Here is a 21,516-nt window from a genome sequence, read left to right as displayed (position 1 = left end):
AGGTCGCAGTAGCTTAACAAGACGGTTTTAATGCCCCTTGGAAGAGTGGTGGAGGTCACAGTAGCTTAAAAAGATGGTTGTAATGCCCCTTGGAAGAGACGTGGAGGTCGCAGTGGAATAAAAAGACAATATCAATGCCCCTTGGAAATGTGGTGGAGGTCGCAGTAGCTTAACAAGACGGTTTTAATGCCCCTTGGAAAAGTGGTGGAGGTTGCAGTAGCTTAACAAGACGGTTTTAATGCCCCTTGGAGAAGTGGTGGAGGTCGCAATAGCTTAACAAGATGGTATTAATGCCCCTTGGAAGAGCGGTGGAGGTTGCAGTAGCTTAACAAGACGGTTTTAATGCCCCTTGGAAGAGACGTGGAGGTCGCAGTGAAATAAAAAGACAATATCAATGCCCCTTGGAAATGTGGTGGAGGTCGCAGTAGCTTAACAAGATGGTTTTAATGCCCCTTGGAAAAGTGGTGGAGGTCGCAGTAGCTTAACAAGACTGTTTTAATGCCCCTGGGAAAAGTGGTGGAGGTCGCAGTAGCTTAACAAGACGGTTTTAATGCCACTTGGAAGAGACGTGGAGGTTGCAGTAGCTTAACAAGATGGAGATGGTTTAAATGCCCCTTGGAAGAGCCATGCAGTACAGCATCTTAAAAACATTATTCCCATTATTGGAGAGTGGGTCTCCCATAGTCTTTGCCTATGCCTTCCAAGAAAAAGATGCCAAAAATTAGGATGGAGGAACTTGCAATGCTGGCAACACGGACCAAGGTCACCCTGGTGGTATAGTGGTGGTGGAGGCTGAGGATAAGGAGAAGAGCAAAATACAGCCGAAATGAGGAAGCGTATAACCATGTGTGGGTGTGAAGCGGTGCATGGGAATACACCTCCCGAAATAACACAGTGGATTTGACTTTATGTTACTCTGCTGTCATTCGGTGGTGATGAGAAGTCTGGCCCAATCCAGCCCTTGTTCATTTTGATAAGGGTCAGCTTGTCAGCATTGTCAGTTGACAGGCGAGTGCGCTTATCTGTTATAATTCCCCCAGTGGCACTCAAAACACGCTCCGATAACACGCTAGCGGCAGGGCAGGCCAGGATCTCCAAGTCGTACAGAGCGAGTTCATTCCAAGTGTCCAGCTTGGATACCCAATAAATAAAAGGCACAGAGGAATCACGGAGGACGCTGGTACGGTCGGCAAGGTACTCCCTCACCATCTTTTGAAACTTTCCACTCCTTGTGAGAGTGCCCTGCGCCTCAGGGCCTGTAAGCTGGGCGGGTCTCAGAAAACTGTCCCAGAACATTGACAGTGTTCCCCTGCCTCTGCTGAATTGGAGTTGCATCTCTCTCGCCTGTACGCCTTGGTTGGGCAACTAACTGTGACCTCTGCCGCTAGCGTGTTCAGATGGGAATTTTTTTAACAGTTCTGCAGCAAGGGCCTTCTGGTACTGCCCCATTTTTTGTATACCTCTCCACCTCAGGAATAAGAAAGTGAAAGTTCTCCTTGTAGTGGGGGTCTAAAAGTGTCACCAACCAGTAATGACTGTCACCCAACATTTTTACAACGTGAGGGTCATGGTTAAGGCAGCGTAACATAAAGTCAGCCATGCGTGCCATACTGGTAACGGGCAAGACTTCCATGTCCTCACCAAGATGACGACTGACCATGCTCTCCTCCTCATTCTCTTCCTCCCCCCTGTCCTCTGGTCACCCACGCTGAACCTAAAGTATGACAGTTTTACAGGTACTACCGTCTACAGCGCATGATACCAGCTCCTATTCTTCCTCCTCATCCTCCTCCTCTCCCTCATTGTCCCCCAATGCACGTTGGGATGAGATGAGGCTGGGCTGTGTGTAATCGGCCGCTACGGCTTCTTGATCCATCTCATCATACTCTGGCTGCAATGCCTTCTCTTTAATTCTCTGCAGAGAACGTTGCAAAAGACAGACAAGTGGGATGCTGACACTAATGATGACGTCATCGCCACTCACCATCTTGGTCGACTCCTCAAAGTTTGTCAGGATGGTACATATATCAGACATCCAGGTCCTCTCCTGAGGTCTTATGTGTGGAGTCTGACCTGAATATCGACGGCCTTGTTGCAGCTGGTACTCCACAACTGCTCTCTTCTGCTCACAAATCCTTTGCAACATGTGGAGGGTAGAGTTCCAACGTGTGGGGACATCACACACCTGTCGGTGTGCCGGAAGCTGCAAATGCTGCTACAACACAGCAAGGGCGGCGGAAGCTGTAGCAGACTTGCGAAAATGAGCTGACAGGCGGCGTACTTTGACGAGCAGATCTGGTAACTCAGGGTACGATTTAAGAAACCACTGAACCACGAGGTTAAGCACATGAGCCAGGCATGGTATGTGTGTGATCTCGCCTCAGAGCCGCCACCAGGTTACGGCCATTGTCACATACAACTATGCCTGGATGCAGGTTCTGCGGTCTCAGCCACAGATCTGCCTGCTCTTTTACAGCTGTCCACAACTCACAAGTAGTGTGAGGTTTATCACCTAAGCTTATGAGTTTCAGCACAGCCTGTTGCCGCTTGGCTGAGGCAGTACCGCAGTGATTCCAGCTTGTAACTGATGTGGTGATATCTGAGATGGAGCCTGAACATGAGGAGGATGATGAGCAGGAGCTGTACACTGTGGGGGCAACTCTGACATAGGGCCCGCAATCCTCGGTGTGGGGAGGATGTGTTCCATCCCAAGGTCCGACTGGGTCCCGGCTTCCACTATGTTTACCCAGTGTGCCGTCAGGGAGATGTACCGTCCCTGGCCACAAGCACTTGTCGACGTGTCCGTTGTCAGGTGGACTCTCCCAGTAACTGCATTGTTGAGGGCACGGCAGATGTTTTGGGACACGTGCTTGTGTTGTGCGGGGATGGCACACCGGGCAAAATAGTGTCGGCTGGGGACCGAGTACCGAGGGACGGCCACTGCCATATGGTTGCAGAAGGATTCTGTCTCCACCAGCTTAAAAGGCAGCATTTCCAACGCAAGCAGTCGTGATATGTGCGAATTTAGGACTGTGGCCTGTGGGGCGTTGGCTGCGAATTTGCACTTTCGTTCAAACAACTGGGATATGGACAATTGAACGCTGCGGTAGGACGTGGATGTGGACGTTGATGCTGTTTCTTGAGAAACTGCCATAACAAGTGAAGACTGAGAGGAGGGGACATCTTTGCATGCAGTATGGACAGGGGATTGCCTTGCACGCACAACAGGGTGTTCTATTACACGCACAACAGCGGAAGAAACAGTGGTGACACCTGCTGACACTTGTCGTGGACCCTGGGGTTCGCCCCATAAAGTTGGGTGCCTTGCTGACATGTGCCTTATCATGCTGATGGTGGTCAGGCTGGTAGTTTTGTCACCCCTGCTGATGCTAGCATGGCAGGTGGTACAAATGACCTTGTTGGGGTTATCAGCAGAGTCTTTAAAAAATTCCAGACTCTGGAAGACCTACCGGTTGTACTGGCAACGTCCCTCGTGTTAGTGTTACGGGGAACTGTTGCCCGCCTTCTGTGTGCAGCCACCACACTGCTTCTTCCTGCCTGTTGAGGTACTCTGCCTCCCTCCCCCTGTGTGCTGCTGGCCTCGCTCTGCGTGTCCTACCACGTTGGGTCAGTTACTAGATCATCCACCACCTCCTCCTCTTCCACTTGCGCACCACGATCCTCCTCGCTTCGTGGCAATTGGGTCTCGTCATCATCCACCTCTTGTGACAAACTGCCAGCGTCGACTTCCTGTGGCCGTTGCTGTTCAAATATTTGGGCATCACTACATGGGATCTCCTCTTCCACCTCTTCAAGCGGAGTAGGCGAGGGGCACAAATATGGAAATGGACCAGTGAACAGCTCTTCAGAGTGTCCAAGTGTGGGATCAGTTGCTGTTTGACGACACTCTGCATGGTGGGAGGAAGGAGCATCAGGGTGAGGAGGAGTATGCGGTCGAGACTCACGGCTACTAAAACTTGACCATGTGGAAGACAGACTGGAGGAGGTGGTGGTGCCCAGGTAACTGGAAGTATTATCTGCTATCCAATTAATAACCTGTTCACACTGATCAGTTTGCAATACTGGTGTTGTAGTGTGGTTCCCTAGTAATTCGGTCAAGAAGTGGGAGCGATAACATGTGGCTGTTGGTTGTGGCACATTTTCACCTTGGCCACGGCCCCGAGCTCTTCACGCACCATCACCAGAATGTCAAGTTCCACGTCCCTTGCCACGTGCCTTGCCCATTGTACATTAAGTAAAATAGCTTACACTCGCACTATCAATGGAAAAAGGGTAATAAAAAGGAGATTAGAACAGTGGAAGAGGAAAACCACAGTTCTATTTCTCTGGCCTACACCAGAATCTTTTAAACAGAAATATTTGTGACTGAACAGAAAGGAAGACACTATTTTTTGTACGTAAAACAGGCCAAAAGCTGGATAATACAGAGATTTGAACCATTTGTGTCTGAACAATCAGGGAGACACTATTACATTTTTTCTTATGGCAAAAAATGCCAAAAACAGGATAATACAGAGATTTCACCCGTGGAACTGCAAAACCACAGTTATATTTTTCTGGCCTACACCAGAATCTTTCAAACAGATATATTTGTGTCTGAACAATCAGGGAGACACTATTACTGTTTTTCTTTGCGGAAAAAATACCAAAAGCTGGATAATACAGAGATTTGAACCATGGAACTGCAAAACCACAGTTATATTTTTCTGGTCTACACCAGAATCTTTCAAACAGATATATTTGTGTCTGAACAATCAGGGAGACACTATTACTGTTTTTCTTTACGTAAAAAATACCAAAAGCCGGATAATACAGAGATTTGAACCGTTGAACTGCAAAACCACAGTTATATTTTTCTGGCCTACACCAGAATCTTTTAAACAGATATATTTGTGTCTGAACAATCAGGGAGACACTATTACGGGTTTTTTAGCGGCAAAAAATGCCAAAAACAGAACAATACAGAGATTTGACCCGTGGAACTGCAAAACCACAGTTATATTTTTGTGGCCTACACCAGAATCTTTTAAACAGATATATTGGTGTCTGAACAGTCACAGACACACTCAATTTTTTTTTTTGGGTGGGGGGGGTGAAATACCAAAAGCTTAATAAGATGCGTATTTGGACAGTCTGACTGAGGAAAAAAAAATACAGGATTTAGATGAAAAAAAAAAAATTTTTCCTGACCCCTGAGACCGGGGTGATAAGTCTAGCAATTTGACCCACAGGAGCACACAGGACTGTAATGCAGCGTTTGCTGGTATAACCACCGCGTCTCCTATACTGCTTGCCTACCTGCCTGATATCTGGGATGGATATTAGTCCTGAGAAGGACTGTTTGTTTGATTTGGCAGGCTTTAGAGACCCTACAATAACTGTTTTGGAGTATAAATCTCTCCCTAGCTCAGCAGCACTGACCCTACACTGGCTGATCCGGAGCGACTGTGTCCAAGATGGCGGCACCCAGTTTTAAATACTCGAGGTGATGCTGTGCGGCCAGCCAATCACTGTAATGCCCACAAACAACATGGCTGCGGCATTCCAGTGACTGGCTGGCAATCCCTGCATGTTCATTGGCTCTGTAAAGAGCGCCAAATGTGCAGGGCGGAGACCCGAGCTCCCGCCCGAGTAACCCGGAAATGCTCGGTGCTCGCCAAACATCCCGAGTAGCAGGGGCGGAACTACCGCCCGTGCAGCCGGTTCATTGAACGGGGGCCCCGAGGGAGAGGGGGCCCCTTCAGCCTCCAGCAGGGCCGCCATCAGGGCATGACTGCCCTGACTCCAGTATGGGGCCCAGCCGGTAGGGGCCCCCTTGGGGGCCCCCCTCTTGTGTGTCTCTCTCCTCATGGGGCCCCCGGCCCCATGCTAAGCGCCGGGGCCGGAACATCTCTGTCATGATTTCTCTGACTTCCGGTCATGTGACGGCACCGTCACATGACCGGAAGTCAGGAGAACCTGGTGTCATCGATTTGGACGAGGATTCTGCAGGGATCGCATGGGGGTAAGTATAACAAGTTTTTTTTTTTTTTTAAATACAATTTACTAGGAGTGGGGGGAATGGGAGGTGCACATGTGGGGGAGGGGAATGAGAGAGGTGCACATGTGGGGGAGGGGGATGAGAGAGGTGCACATGTGGGGGAGGGGGATGAGAGAGGTGCACATGTGGGGGAGGGGGATGAGAGAGGTGCACATGTGGGGGAGGGGGATGAGAGAGGTGCACATGTGGGGGAGGGGGAATGAGAGAGGTGCACATGTGGGGGAGGGGGATGAGAGAGGTGCACATGTGGGGGAGGGGGATGAGAGAGGTGCACATGTGGGGGAGGGGGATGAGAGAGGTGCACATGTGGGGGAGGGGGATGAGAGAGGTGCACATGTGGGGGAGGGGGATGAGAGAGGGGCACATGTGGGGGAGGGGGATGAGAGATGTGCACATGGGGGGGTGAGAGCTGCACATGGGGGAATTGGGAGAAAATGAGCTGCACATGGGGGAATTGGGAGTAGGGGGATAATGAGCTGCACATAATGAATGTGGGGTGGGGGACAGTAAATGATGATGGGGTGGGGAGAGCAGGACATGATATAATGAATTGGGGCAGGGGGTGCATGTAAATAATGAATGCGGGGAGCAGGAAGTATAGAGTAGGGGGCGTTGCGGATGCAGGAGTGTAACTGGTAACAAATTGGCGGAAAGAGTAGAGGTTCTAATTAAATTATATATTAAGTGCCTATTTACAGTTAATGGGGGCACCGTGGTGGATTACAATTTATATTTGGAATGGTAGGTTGTATAATAACTAACCATATATTGATGGTGGATACACGTCTGTATTCAGCTGCGTAATGTAGAAGTTGGGGAATGTGCTCTAGATAACTGTGTTATTTTATGCAGAGACGAGTCCTGGCTGGAAGACGTAATGGCGGTCTGTGCTGGATGAAGGAGAAAAGCGTAGCTGAAGGACTTCACCTAGAGACGTCACCAGTGAGTCAGTGTATTACATGTACACTTACACTATATACTATGTACCGGGCTCCTGTGTATAATGTCACTGGTGATCACTGTATTACCTGTACACTGACACTATATACAGAGCTCCTGTGTATAATGTCACTGATGATCACTGTATTACCTGTACACTGACACTATATACAGAGCTCCTGTGTATAATGTCACTGGTGATCACTAGATTACCTGGACACTTACATTATACATACCATGTATAGAGCTCCCGTGCATAATGACACTTATGGTAATATTAGTAATGTGGTGGTAATATTAGTAATGTGGTGGTAATATGTGGTCTGGTCATGGTGTGGCAGTTTTTCCCCCTTCTGTGTGGTATTATTCGGTCACTATGTTGTGGTAATATGTGGTCTGGTCATGGTGTGGCAGTATTCCCTGTATGTGGTATTATTGGTCATTTTTAAAAAAAAATGTATATGACACATTCCCTTAAAGAAAACTAAATAAAAATATATCTAAAAAGAGTATTGGATATTTTAAGAAAATTTTAATAGGTTAGAGTAGGGCCCTGCCAGAAGAGTCTACCTTATCGTGGTGGCGGCTTTAAAAATCTTTTGGCCAAAACAAAAGCTGATGGCTATGCATGTGGCACCGTCTGGTGGCAGCGACGTGGACGAGCGCCAGGATTCTGCAGGGATCGCATGGGGGTAAGTATAACAAGTTTTATTTGTTTTAAATACAAGTAGTTAACTAGGAGTGGGGGGGATGAGAGATGCACATGGGGGGGATGAGAGATGCACATGGGGGGGATGGGAGATGCACGGGGGGGATGAGAGCTGCACATGGGGGGGGATGAGAGCTGCACATGGGGGGGATGAGAGCTGCACATGGGGGGGATGAGAGCTGCACATGGGGGGGATGAGAGCTGCACATGGGGGGGCGAGAGATGCACATGGGGGGGGGTTATGTTTAGATAACTTTGTTGCCTTATGAAGCGCAGGGGGGGGGGGGCCCAAAAAATTTCTTGCACAGGGGCCCACTACAGTCTGTGTCCGCCCCTGCCGAGTAGTGAGATGCTTGGGCGAGTACCGAGCAGTGTCGAGCATGCTCGCTCAACACTAATTATTTTCCATGCTGCACAAATGAAGAATTATCTTTATTTTGTGGGTCAGAATGATTATGGCGATACCAAAGTTTTATTACCTTTGTACAAAATATACAGCTTACATTTTTTTTCTGCTTTGCTATATTCTGACAGCAATAAGTTTAACAATTTTAAGTCAACAGAACTGCATGAGAGCTGATTTTTTCATGACAATATTACCTTAGATTGGTACTGTTGTGTGTTACATATGACTTTTTGATTATTTTTTATTATGCTTTTTGGGAAATGTAATGAGCAAAAAAATGTTTTTTAATACTGCTCACCATTCTGGATAATTGACATGTAATCTTATTCTGCAGCTCAATATAATTACTATGATAACAAATGTATGTCAGTTTTGTATTTCACTTTTTTAAATAGAAGAAGACAAAATATACAATGGCTTGTATTCACCCCCTTTGGCATTTTTCATGTTTTGCTCCCTCACAACAAGGAATTTCACAGTTTTTTAAGAGTTTGTATCAGTTCATGTAAAGAACATGCCTACGACTGTGAACATTTGTTTTTCTTTTTATTGTGAAGCAAACAACAAATAGGACAAAATAACTGTAAACTTCAGTGTGCTTAACTATTCACCCACTAAAGTCAGTACTTTGTAGAGCCTTCTTTTGCTGCATTTACAGCTGCAAGTCACTTCGGATAAGTCTCTATCAGCTTTCCACATCTGGCCAATGGGATTTTTACCCATTCCTCAAGGCAAAACTGCTCCAGCGTTTTCAAGTTTGATGGTTTCCTCTGGTGTACAGCAATATTCAAGTCTGACCCTAGATTCTCAATTGAATTAAAGTCTGGGCTTTGACTTGGCCAATCTAAAACATTTACACATTTCCCTTTAAGCCACTCGAGTGTTGCTTTAGAAGTATGATTTGTGCTATTGTCTTTTTGAAGGGGAACTTCCATACCAGTCCCAAATCACTGACAGACTGAACCAGGTTTTGCTCAAGAATATCCCTGTATTCCCACCATCCATCTTTCCCTCAACTCGGACCATTTTCCCTGTTCCTGCTATTGAAAAACATCTCCACAGCATGAGGCTGCCACCACCATGTTTCACTGTAGGGATGGTGTTCTTGGGGTGATGAGCTGTGTTGGTTTGGTGCCAGACATAGTATTTACCTTAGTGGCCAAAAAATTACATTTTAGTCTCATCTGACCACAGCACCTTCCTCCATACATTTGGGGAATCTCCCACATGTCTTTTGGCAAACTCAAAACGTGCCTTACAAGTTTTGTGTGTAAGTAAAGGCTTTTTTTCTGCCCACTCTTCCATAAAGAATTGTAAAGTGCTGCGGAATATGTTGGCGCTATATAAATAAAGATTATTATTATTATAAAGACCATCTCTATGGATTGTATGGCTTATTGTGGTCGTATGGACAGATACTCCATTCTCTGCTTGGGAACTCTGCAGCTCCTTCAGGGTTACCTTTGGTCTCTGTGCTTCCTCTCTGATTAATGCCCTCCTTACCCAGGCTGAGAGTTTTTGTTGGCAGCCATCTCTTGTCAGGTTTGTTGTGGTACTACCATGTTCTTTCCATTTGATGATAATGGATTTTATGGTACAAGAAACGTTTGGAGCCTGTCATCAATGCCAAAGGGCGTGCAGTTAATTAGGGGTGCCTTTATTGCTGCACATTCTATTTATTCTATTTTTTTCTTTGGAATTGCAACATGGAAGTTGAAAAACAATGTTTTATTGTTGTATTACTTTGGACCACTAATTAAAAAATCCTGAGGATATAACTTTGGTACATTTCTATTTATTTCTGAAGATATTGTACAGTCTATGAAAAAAAATTAAGGGGTGCCCATAATGGTGAGCAGCACTGTCATTTCTTGCACCAGAAATTTTTAGGGGCTTGTAGGGGCTTTATAGCAAAAGGGGTGAATACAAATGCACATGCCACTTTTAGTTATTTGATACCATACATTTAATTTATGGCTATATTATTCTCACTTCACTTCACCAATTTAAACTATTTAGTGCTGAAGCATCACACACAAATCAGATGACAAAAATATTTAAACACAGGTTGTAATGTAACAAAATAGGTAAAAAGCCAAGGGGGTGAATACTTTCGCAAGCCACTGTATATTTTTTTGTTATTTGCCATATTCTTAGACCCATCCTTTTTTATTTTTCTGTAGGTGGAGGTTTTCTTTTTATATTTTACTACTTTTGCTAAAGAAAATCTTTTCACAACAAATTTTTTTTGTGTCATCATTTTCTGACAGCTATAACCTTATTTTTTTTTGTCTTCAAAGCAATTTAAAGGAAATCTGTCAGCAGGATTTCACCCCCCAAACTGAATATCTAAAGCATCTGTCACTCCAGCTCTATTCCCCACCCAGGGTCCTCTCCTCATGCTTCGGATTGGTGCTGAAATCCATGGGCCTCTCATGCTAGGCCAGGACTTCCAGCTCTTATGAGGTATAGTACGGTTCTAAACAAGTACGCGCAAGGTCACAGAAAAGGTTGTGATATCATGACCCTTAGTACAACAGTGCATTTCAGCACTCACGATCAGAAGATGCAACGAGAACCAGATGGGTGACAGTAAAAAGAGACGGGGCCAGAGAGGAGAGTGGTAATGTGAGTTTAAAGTTTTTGTTTTATGACTTACATTTATTATGCTATGGGTCTAGAGACCTGATTGTTGAAATAATAGTATAAGTCCCTTTGATTTTTTTTTAATTGTCATAATTGAATTTTCCAAGGATGTAATTTTATCCATGATTTTACTACAGAGTCTTTAGTATTCATCATTCTCAGAATAATCCTATGATAATTCGGTACGTGCCTCTAGTTGTTAGTAGAGATGAGCGTTGTTCTACTCGAACTGTTCGCCAATCTCAAATTCGAGCTGTTTTGGGCTGTGTTCGAGCCGTTCGGCGAACACGAACAATTTGAGAAAAATTCGGCTGTTCGAGGTTATGTTCGATAACTGTTCGTGCACCAAAATCATAACTGGATTTTTTCTCAGTAATGATGAAAATTAATGTTAATACGCAGTTTGAGTGTACAGCGGGGTGGGGGGAGGGGCAGGGGATGGATCTCTGCAGGAACAATGAAGATCTCCATTTTTTTTTCTCTTTCCCACATTTACAGTGGGGAGGTGCAATCTGTCAGCCTATCAGCAGCGCACACACGGAGCGAAGTGCTTTTTTTCACACAAGCAAGGGCATGTGTCATTGGCAGTGTATGTCACATGTCCTTGCCCTATAAGACCAAGCCATTTTCCCCGTCGCCACCATTTTCTCACTGCTGCAGCTGCGTGTTAGACGGCACCGCTGTTGCTGTGTGCGCTATACCTTGTTAATTTCAAGCCAATTTTCGCACAAATATACAGATAGCTTGGGAGTAGGGAATAGTTGTGATTGCAGTCCTTTTAAGGACTAGGTTACAGCATTTCCTACGACTTTTATCAGGGAGGTCTGTGCTCTTAAATATATAGGTTGTGGGAGTAAAGACTAATTGTAATTGGAGTCCTTTTCAGGACTAGGTTACATGAGTTCCTATCAGTTTTTGCCAGGCAGGTCTGTGCCAGTGCTGTGCAAGTTTTTTTCACAGCATTTGGCTGAATCTAGCAAAGCTAATCCTTTTTGGCCTATTGCAGAGTGTGTTAGTCAGTGGAGTAGCCTATCTGTGTTGCAAGATATACCACCTGTGTATAGAATACCAATTTTTTTACTGCACCTAGTGAAGTAAAATCTTTTGGGCATAGCATCATTCTATTAGTCCATCTATACTGACCTCCATCAGGTTGCAAATTAAAACTAATTTTTATCTGCATCTACAGTACCTCTGAAAAAATATTTGGGCTTCTAGCAGTGTGTGGGACTTGTTCTATTAGTCCATCTATACTGACCTCCATCAGGTTGCAAAATGAATATATTTTTTTCTGCATCTACCTCTGAAAAAATATTGGGCTTCTAGCTGTGTGTGGGTCTTGTTCTATTAATCCATCTATACTGACCTCCATCAGGTTGCAAACTGAATATAATTTTTTTCTGCATCTAGCTCTGAAAAAATATTTGGCCTTCTAGTAGTGTGTCGGACTTTCTCTATTAGTCCATCTATACTGACCTCCATCAGGTTGCAAATTAAAACTAATTTTTATCTGCATCTACAGTACCTCTGAAAAAATATTTGGGCTTCTAGCTGTGTGTGGGACTTGTTGTATTAGTCCATCTATACTGACCTCCATCAGGTTGCAAACTGAATATATTTTTTTCTGCATCTACCTCTGAAAAAATATTTGGCCTTCTAGTAGTGTGTCGGACTTTCTCTATTAGTCCATCTATACTGACCTCCATCAGGTTGCAAATTAAAAATAATTTTTATCTGCATCTACAGTACCTCTGAAAAAATATTTGGGCTTCTAGCTGTGTGCGGGACTTGTTGTATTAGTCCATCTATACTGACCTCCATCAGGTTGCAAACTGAATATATTTTTTTCTGCATCTACCTCTGAAAAAATATTTGGCCTTCTAGTAGTGTGTCGGACTTTCTCTATTAGTCCATCTATACTGACCTCCATCAGGTTGCAAATTAAAACTAATTTTTATCTGCATCTACAGTACCTCTGAAAAAATATTTGGGCTTCTAGCAGTGTGTGGGACTTGTTCTATTAGTCCATCTATACTGACCTCCATCAGGTTGCAAACTGAATATATTTTTTTCTGCATCTACCTCTGAAAAAATATTGGGCTTCTAGCTTTGTGTGGGTCTTGTTCTATTAATCCATCTATACTGACCTCCATCAGGTTGCAAACTGAATATATTTTTTTCTGCATCTACCTCTGAAAAAATATTTGGCCTTCTAGTAGTGTGTCGGACTTTCTCTATTAGTCCATCTATACTGACCTCCATCAGGTTGCAAATTAAAACTAATTTTTATCTGCATCTACAGTACCTCTGAAAAAATATTTGGGCTTCTAGCAGTGTGTGGGACTTGTTCTATTAGTCCATCTATACTGACCTCCATCAGGTTGCAAACTGAATATATTTTTTTCTGCATCTACCTCTGAAAAAATATTGGGCTTCTAGCTGTGTGTGGGTCTTGTTCTATTAATCCATCTATACTGACCTCCATCAGGTTGCAAACTGAATATATTTTTTTCTGCATCTACCTCTGAAAAAATATTTGGCCTTCTAGTAGTGTGTCGGACTTTCTCTATTAGTCCATCTATACTGACCTCCATCAGGTTGCAAATTAAAACTAATTTTTATCTGCATCTACAGTACCTCTGAAAAAATATTTGGGCTTCTAGCAGTGTGTGGGACTTGTTCTATTAGTCCATCTATACTGACCTCCATCAGGTTGCAAACTGAATATAGTTTTTTCTGCATCTACCTCTGAAAAAATATTGGGCTTCTAGCTGTGTGTGGGTCTTGTTCTATTAATCCATCTATACTGACCTCCATCAGGTTGCAAACTGAATATATTTTTTTCTGCATCTACCTCTGAAAAAATATTTGGCCTTCTAGTAGTGTGTCGGACTTTCTCTATTAGTCCATCTATACTGACCTCCATCAGGTTGCAAATTAAAAATAATTTTTATCTGCATCTACAGTACCTCTGAAAAAATATTTGGGCTTCTAGCTGTGTGCGGGACTTGTTGTATTAGTCCATCTATACTGACCTCCATCAGGTTGCAAACTGAATATATTTTTTTCTGCATCTACCTCTGAAAACATATTTGGCCTTCTAGTAGTGTGTCGGACTTTCTCTATTAGTCCATCTATACTGACCTCCATCAGGTTGCAAATTAAAACTAATTTTTATCTGCATCTACAGTACCTCTGAAAAAATATTTGGGCTTCTAGCAGTGTGTGGGACTTGTTCTATTAGTCCATCTATACTGACCTCCATCAGGTTGCAAACTGAATATATTTTTTTCTGCATCTACCTCTGAAAAAATATTGGGCTTCTAGCTGTGTGTGGGTCTTGTTCTATTAATCCATCTACACTGACCTCCATCAGGTTGCAAACTGAATATATTTTTTTCTGCATCTACCTCTGAAAAAATATTTGGCCTTCTAGTAGTGTGTCGGACTTTCTCTATTAGTCCATCTATACTGACCTCCATCAGGTTGCAAATTAAAACTAATTTTTATCTGCATCTACAGTACCTCTGAAAAAATATTTGGGCTTCTAGCAGTGTGTGGGACTTGTTCTATTAGTCCATCTATACTGACCTCCATCAGGTTGCAAACTGAATATAGTTTTTTCTGCATCTACCTCTGAAAAAATATTGGGCTTCTAGCTGTGTGTGGGTCTTGTTCTATTAATCCATCTATACTGACCTCCATCAGGTTGCAAACTGAATATATTTTTTTCTGCATCTACCTCTGAAAAAATATTTGGCCTTCTAGTAGTGTGTCGGACTTTCTCTATTAGTCCATCTATACTGACCTCCAACAGGTTGCAAATTAAAACAAATTTTTATCTGCATCTACAGTACCTCTGAAAAAATATTTGGGCTTCTAGCAGTGTGTGGGACTTGTTCTATTAGTCCATCTATACTGACCTCCATCAGGTTGCAAACTGAATATATTTTTTTCTGCATCTACCTCTGAAAAAATATTGGGCTTCTAGCTGTGTGTGGGTCTTGTTCTATTAATCCATCTATACTGACCTCCATCAGGTTGCAAACTGAATATATTTTTTTCTGCATCTACCTCTGAAAAAATATTTGGCCTTCTAGTAGTGTGTCGGACTTTCTCTATTAGTCCATCTATACTGACCTCCAACAGGTTTCAAATTAAAACAAATTTTTATCTGCATCTACAGTACCTCTGAAAAAATATTTGGGCTTCTAGCAGTGTGTGGGACTTGTTCTATTAGTCCATCTATACTGACCTCCATCAGGTTGCAAACTGAATATATTTTTTTCTGCATCTACCTCTGAAAAAATATTGGGCTTCTAGCTGTGTGTGGGTCTTGTTCTATAAATCCATCTATACTGACCTCCATCAGGTTGCAAACTGAATATATTTTTTTCTGCATCTACCTCTGAAAAAATATTTGGCCTTCTAGTAGTGTGTCGGACTTTCTCTATTAGTCCATCTATACTGACCTCCATCAGGTTGCAAATTCAAAATAATTTTTTTCTGCATCTAACCCAGCCAATAGTTTTGGCCTAATACCACAGTTTGGCCACTCAGCTCTGCTCGTTTACCATCCATTGTTTTTTTGTGCAAACAACTCCAGAGTTGTGAATTAGTTAACCACCAAAATGAGTGGAAAAAGGCCTGCTGCTGGTGGAAAGGGGAATAGGCATGTTGGGAAGGGGAAAAAAGGTTGTGTCCGTGGGGTAGGTGTTAAAGCAACAGTAACATCTGCAGAAGAAAGACCATCTTCCAGCCAAACTAAAATGTTTACTTCTTTTAGCGGACAATGTGATAAGATCCCTTTCTTACGGCCACGCCAATCGCTACAAATTCCAGATGAGGCACAAAAACAGCAGGTGCTTCAACGGATATCAAGTGCTCCTTTAAGTGGGCTCTCCCCCACATCAACTTCAACATCACAAATACTCCAGTCCTCAAAGGTGTCACCCAAATCGCAGTTGCTTCCTCACAGCTCCCAAATCTCCAGCTGCCCGTCTGAGTATGAGGTAGAACAGATGGTTGAGTCTGCAGAGCTGTTTACTCATACTATAGCCTGGGAATCAGAGGTCGACTCCAGCGCTTCTGTGAATCCAGACGAGGAAATGATCTGCACTGATGCCCAGAATCTTTATGAGTCGGATCCAGGACCAGACGCAGAAGGTTCTGACCATAATGTAGACCCTCATTCCCAAACTGTAACTCCTGTTGGTGGAGACAATGAGGAAGACGATGATAAGACTCAAATACCTGGTTGGAGCGACAACTTTAGTTTTTTGTCAGGGCAGGAACAGGTTGGCTCTGAGGACGACGGGTGTGATAACGCACAGGGTGATGATGATGAGGTCGGAGATCCCACTTACTGTCAACCCACAGTCAGCCAAGAGATGAGGTCAGCAGAGGAGGTGGAGGAAGATGCTAGTGACGACGAGGTCAGGTTGCGCCTTCCTGGACAGAGACGTAGTACTGGAAGCACGTCAACAACTGCATCCTCAAACACAACTCTGCCTCTCACCACAAGTCGTGGTGGCTCTTCAGGTCGCATGGGTGCTAAGCCTTGCATAGCCTGGGCATTTTTTCAGATCGATAAAGATGACCCAACTCGTGTTATCTGTAACATTTGTCAGCAAAAGCTAAGTAGAGGCCAAAAAATACATAGTTTGAGTACTTCATGCATGAACCGGCACATGGACATGAAGCATAAGTTGCAGTGGGAAGCTCAGTGTGCTACAATGCGGCCTAGCCGGCCGGGCCAACCACCGTCTGCCATATCTTGTGCATCCGCGGCCTCTTCATCCTCTGTGACTGGGGGGACAGCAGTCACACCTGTTTTGGGGCGCAGACATGCCACCTCTTTACCCGCAACAGCCAGCGTGATTGGCAGGTCATCATTTTCTTTGGAGGTGGTAACACCAGCTGGTGTTGAGCGCTGTCCGACATCGATAGCACCACCTTTGGATGAAGGCAACCTAACATGTCCGCCTGCATCTTCCTCACAGACCGGCAGTTTGCCGGGGACACCCTTATCAACCCCGTCTAAGCACAATAGCCAGCCCTCGGTCCCTCAGATGTGGACAAGTAAAAGACCATTTCCTCCTAGCCATGAGAAAGCTAAGAGGTTGAATTTCACCATCTGCAAGCTCTTGGCTACAGAAATGCTGCCTTTCCGCCTGGTGGACACAGAGGATTTTCGAGACCTTATGTCCGTCGCAGTGCCCCAGTACCAGATGCCCAGTCGGCACTACTACTCAAAGAAAGGTGTGCCTGCGCTCCACCAGCATGTCGCACACAACATCACCGCTTCTTTGAGAAACTCTGTGTGTGACAGGGTGCATTTCACCACAGACACTTGGACGAGTAGGCATGGACAGGGGCGTTACATGTCGCTGACTGGGCACTGGGTAACTATGGTGACAGCAGGACAAGGGGCTGCTGTCCAAGTCTTGCCGTCCCCACGAGTTGTGCGTCAATCCTCTTTATGTCAAAGTTCCTCCACTGCTTCTGCCTCCTCAACCTCCTCTCGGTCTTCCACCTGCACCCAAAGCCTGTCTGGTCATGCCACAAGCTTTCTAACTGCGCAGAAGGGATCCTGCACACCTCCTTACTATGCTGGCAGTAGGGCTCAACGTCATCAGGCGGTTTTTACATTGAAATGTCTGGGAAATGTGAGTCACACAGCTGAGGAGTTGTGGTCAGCTCTGGAGAACCAATTTCATGAATGGTTGTCTCCACTGGACCTGAAACCAGGGAAGGCCGTGTGCGACAATGCTGCAAACCTGGGTGCGGCCCTTCGCCGGGGCAATGTCACACACGTGCCTTGTATGGCTCACGTGTTGAGCCTGGTTGTCCAGCAATTTTTAGCCCACTATCCCAGACTAGATGGCCTTCTGCAGAGGGCATGGTCGCTGTGTGCTCACTTCCGCCGTTCGCATCCCGCAGCTCAGCGACTTACATCTCTACAGAAGTCGTTGGGCCTGCCACTTCACCGGCTAAAATGCGATGTGCCTACCCGGTGGAATTCAACTCTGCACATGTTGCAGCGACTGTGGCAGCACCGACAAGCCCTGGTGCAATACGTTCTGACGTATAGCCTGGGCCAACGAGATTCAGAGGTGGGGCAAATCACGCTGGAGGAGTGGCCTCAGATCAGGGACCTATGCACCCTTCTGCACAGTTTTGAAATGGCGACGAAGATGTTTAGTGCTGACGATGCCATTATCAGCATGACTATTCCGGTGATTTACATGCTGGAGCACATGTTAAACCGAATTCGGAGTCAGGTGGTGGCACAAGAGGAGGTGGAGGAAGTAGAGGAGGAGGAGTTGTATGCGGAAGGGCTAACATCTGCAAGGTCCAGAAGGTCGGCAGCACCAAGGCGGCAGGCATGTGAGGGTGGGGGAGATGGTTTTACCAGGGCGCATGGTAGCAGCCAAACTAGTGAGGAAGGTGCAGGAGCCCAGGAAGAAGTGGAGGACGAACTGATGGAAGACTCATCAGATGAGGGAGACCTTGATCACATTTCTGTTGTGCGAGGTTGGGGGGAGAGGACAGAGGAAGGAAGCATGATTGTTACCTCGCCACCAACACAACAGGGACTTGGTGCTCCTGGATGCGCAACACACATGAGTGCCTTCTTGCTGCACTACCTGCAACATGACCCTCGAATTGTGAGAATTAGAAATAATCCTGACTACTGGGTTGCCACACTGTTAGATCCCCGGTACAAAAGTAAATTTGCAGAAATTATTCCTGCCATAGAAATGGATGCACGCATGCAGGAGTATCAGCAGAGACTGTTGCAGAATCTTACATGTGCTTTTCCACAAAATACCAGTGGTGCACGTAGTGAATCTCACAGTTCCAACTTGCCAACCGTGGGACCGTCAAGTGTTCAGCACTCAAACCGTAACAGAACCACAGTATCTGCTGGTAACATCAATTTTGCGGAATCATTTCACCACTTTTTTAGCCCATCCTTTGCAAGGCCACAGGAGACAAGAAGTCTGACACATAGTCAACGCCTAGAGACGATGGTACAGGAGTATCTCCAAGTAAACATTGAAGCCACGACTGTGTCACTGGACCCTTGCTCTTTTTGCGCTTCCAATCTGGATAAATGGCCGGAGCTAGCCACTTACGCCTTGGAGATCTTGTCATGCCCCGCAGCCAGCGTTCTGTCTGAACGTGTGTTCAGCGCTGCTGGTGGTGTGCTGACAGATAAGCGCACGCGGCTCTCCACTGATAATGTAGACAGACTCACGTTCATAAAGATGAACAAATCATGGATCCGAAACGACTTTTCTACCCCTGTGTCATCCTGGGGAGAGTAAAAGCTTGATGATTGGTTAAAATCACCCTACCAAACGTTTTAAGCTTTCAAATTACTAATCATGTTTATCTGTATCTTGACTGGAAAATAATTTGGGCTTTGTAGCAGTGTGCAGCACTGATCTTATTAGGCCATCTATAATAAGCTCCACCAGATTTAAGATTAAAAATAATTTTTAGCTGCATCTAGCCCGGAAAATAATTTTGGGGCTCCGAGATGCGCAAGACACATAAGTGCCTTCTTGCTGCACTACATGCAGCATGACCCTCATATTGTCAGAATTCGAAGTAATCATGACTACTGGGTTGCCACACTCTTAGATCCCCCAAACTTTTCGATCAACCTTTTCATTTTAATAAAGACCAAAAAAATGGTCATTTTTGAAATTATAAGCATTAGCAGGTTGTTAGAAACTGAAATCAAACAGTTTTCAACTCAAAACTTTATTCTAGGTGATGTTACATTTTCACATAGGACCCCTTGTTCGAAAGGAGCTTCTGAACTCTCTCGTCCATTGAATTTGTCAGGTTTTGGATGGTTTCTGCTTCAATTGTTTTGCATGAGGACAGAATACCCTCCCAGAGCTGTTGCTTAGATGTGAACTGCCTCCCGCCATCATAGACACTCCTTTTAATGATGCTCCAAAGGTTCTGAATGGGGTAGAGGTCAGGGGAGCATGGGGGTCACACCATAAGTTTGTCCCCTTTTATGCCCATATCAGCCAGAGATGCAGATGTTTTATGTGCAGCATGAGATGGTGCATTATCATGCAGAAAAATGATCTTGCTGTGAAATACACGGTTCTTCTTCTTGAACCATGGCAGGAAGTGCTGTTTGAGAAAATCCACATACACTATGGAGTTCATCTTTAGCGCCTTCAGGGATCCTAAAGGGGCCGACAATCTCTCTCCCCATGATTCCAGCCCAAAACATTACTCCACCTCCTCCTTGTTGGCGCTGTAGCCGTGTTTGCGTGGGGTGTCCATCAACCAGCCATCCTCCACTCCATCCATCTGGACCATCGAGCGCTGCACGGCACTCATCCGTGAACAAAACAGTTTTGAAATCAGTCTTCATGTAATGTTTGGCCCACTGGAGCCGTTTCTGCTTGTGTGAAGTGGATAGAGGAGGTCGACAGGATGGCGTATGCACAGCTGCAAACCTCTGAAGGACCCTGCATCTTGTTGTTCGGGGGACGTTGGAGGCACAAGCAGCTTCAAAAACTTGTCTGCTGCTATGACAAGGCTTTTTTGCCGCTGCTCTTTCAACCTGACGTAATTGCCTGTAGGAAAGAGTCCTCAATTTGCCCTTATCAGCACGCACATGTGTGTACTGTGAATCAGCTACATACTTCTTGATTGCCAAGACACTTCATCCTGATCATCGCACAATGTTGATTGTAGTCATGCCTTGACCTAAACACTCCACAATTTGTTGCTTCTCAGCAGCCGACACATCCTTTTTCTTTCCCATTTTGGCAGAAAATGTAGGCTGCTTAATAATGTGAGAGAGCCTTCTTAAGTAGTCTTGCCTTTCATTGGACACACCTGCCAAACTAATTAGCACAGGTGTCTGCAATTGCTTACAGTGATATAAAGAGCCCTGACACACATCACCATCAATGATTTTAACTGACAAACAAACAAATTCTTCCCTTATCACTCCTAAACACTTTTTGCATAATAATTTGGAACGCGGTGTACATGTGCTTTTCCACAAAACACCAGCGGTTCACGTAGTGAATCTTACAGTTCTAACTTGCCAACCGTGGTCTGTATGGAATTGTTCAATAAAGGGCCCAAAATTAAGATAACATAGATGGGAGAGGTCTCTATGAATAGGAATTCCTAAGTATTTGATACCCTGTGAGGGCCAGGCAAAGGGAAAGTTGGACTGGATGGAATCCTATATGGATTTGGGGAGGGAGACATCGAGGGCCTCAGACTTCACTGCATTGATTTTAAAATTTTACCATGTAACAAAGTGATCTATTTCAGCCATAACAGCATGGATGGATATATGTGATTGAGTGATATATACTAGGACATCATCAGCAAATAGAGAGCACTTGTACTCGGTGCCTCCCACCTCAATCCACCTAATATTGGGGTTATGGCGAATTGATGAGAGCAGGTGCTCCGTCACTAGGATGTATAAGAGAGGGGACAGAGGACATCCCTGCCTTGTCCCATTGGTGATTGTGAAAGGTGATGAAAATGTTCTGACGCACCCCCTATGCCTTGGACACCCGGAGCCGGACCCTTTTTGGTGGATGCTGGTGGTTGTAGTCTTCGTGGCGGCGACCCGGTTCCGTGGCTCAGGGCGGTCAAACCAGTGGCGGAACTATTTATGTGGTTTTGATGTTTAAATGTCCGACTACGCCACCCGTGGATTGTGGTCAGAGTGAACCGCCGCTACAGGGC

This window comes from Phyllobates terribilis, unplaced genomic scaffold (genome assembly GCF_046119375.1).
Source record: "Phyllobates terribilis strain yellow unplaced genomic scaffold, ASM4611937v1 Scaffold_1__5_contigs__length_1240528914, whole genome shotgun sequence".
In the NCBI taxonomy this organism is placed as follows: domain Eukaryota; kingdom Metazoa; phylum Chordata; class Amphibia; order Anura; family Dendrobatidae; genus Phyllobates; species Phyllobates terribilis.
The sequence above is the reverse complement of the archived record's forward strand: the minus strand, read 5'-3'. Positions refer to the sequence as shown.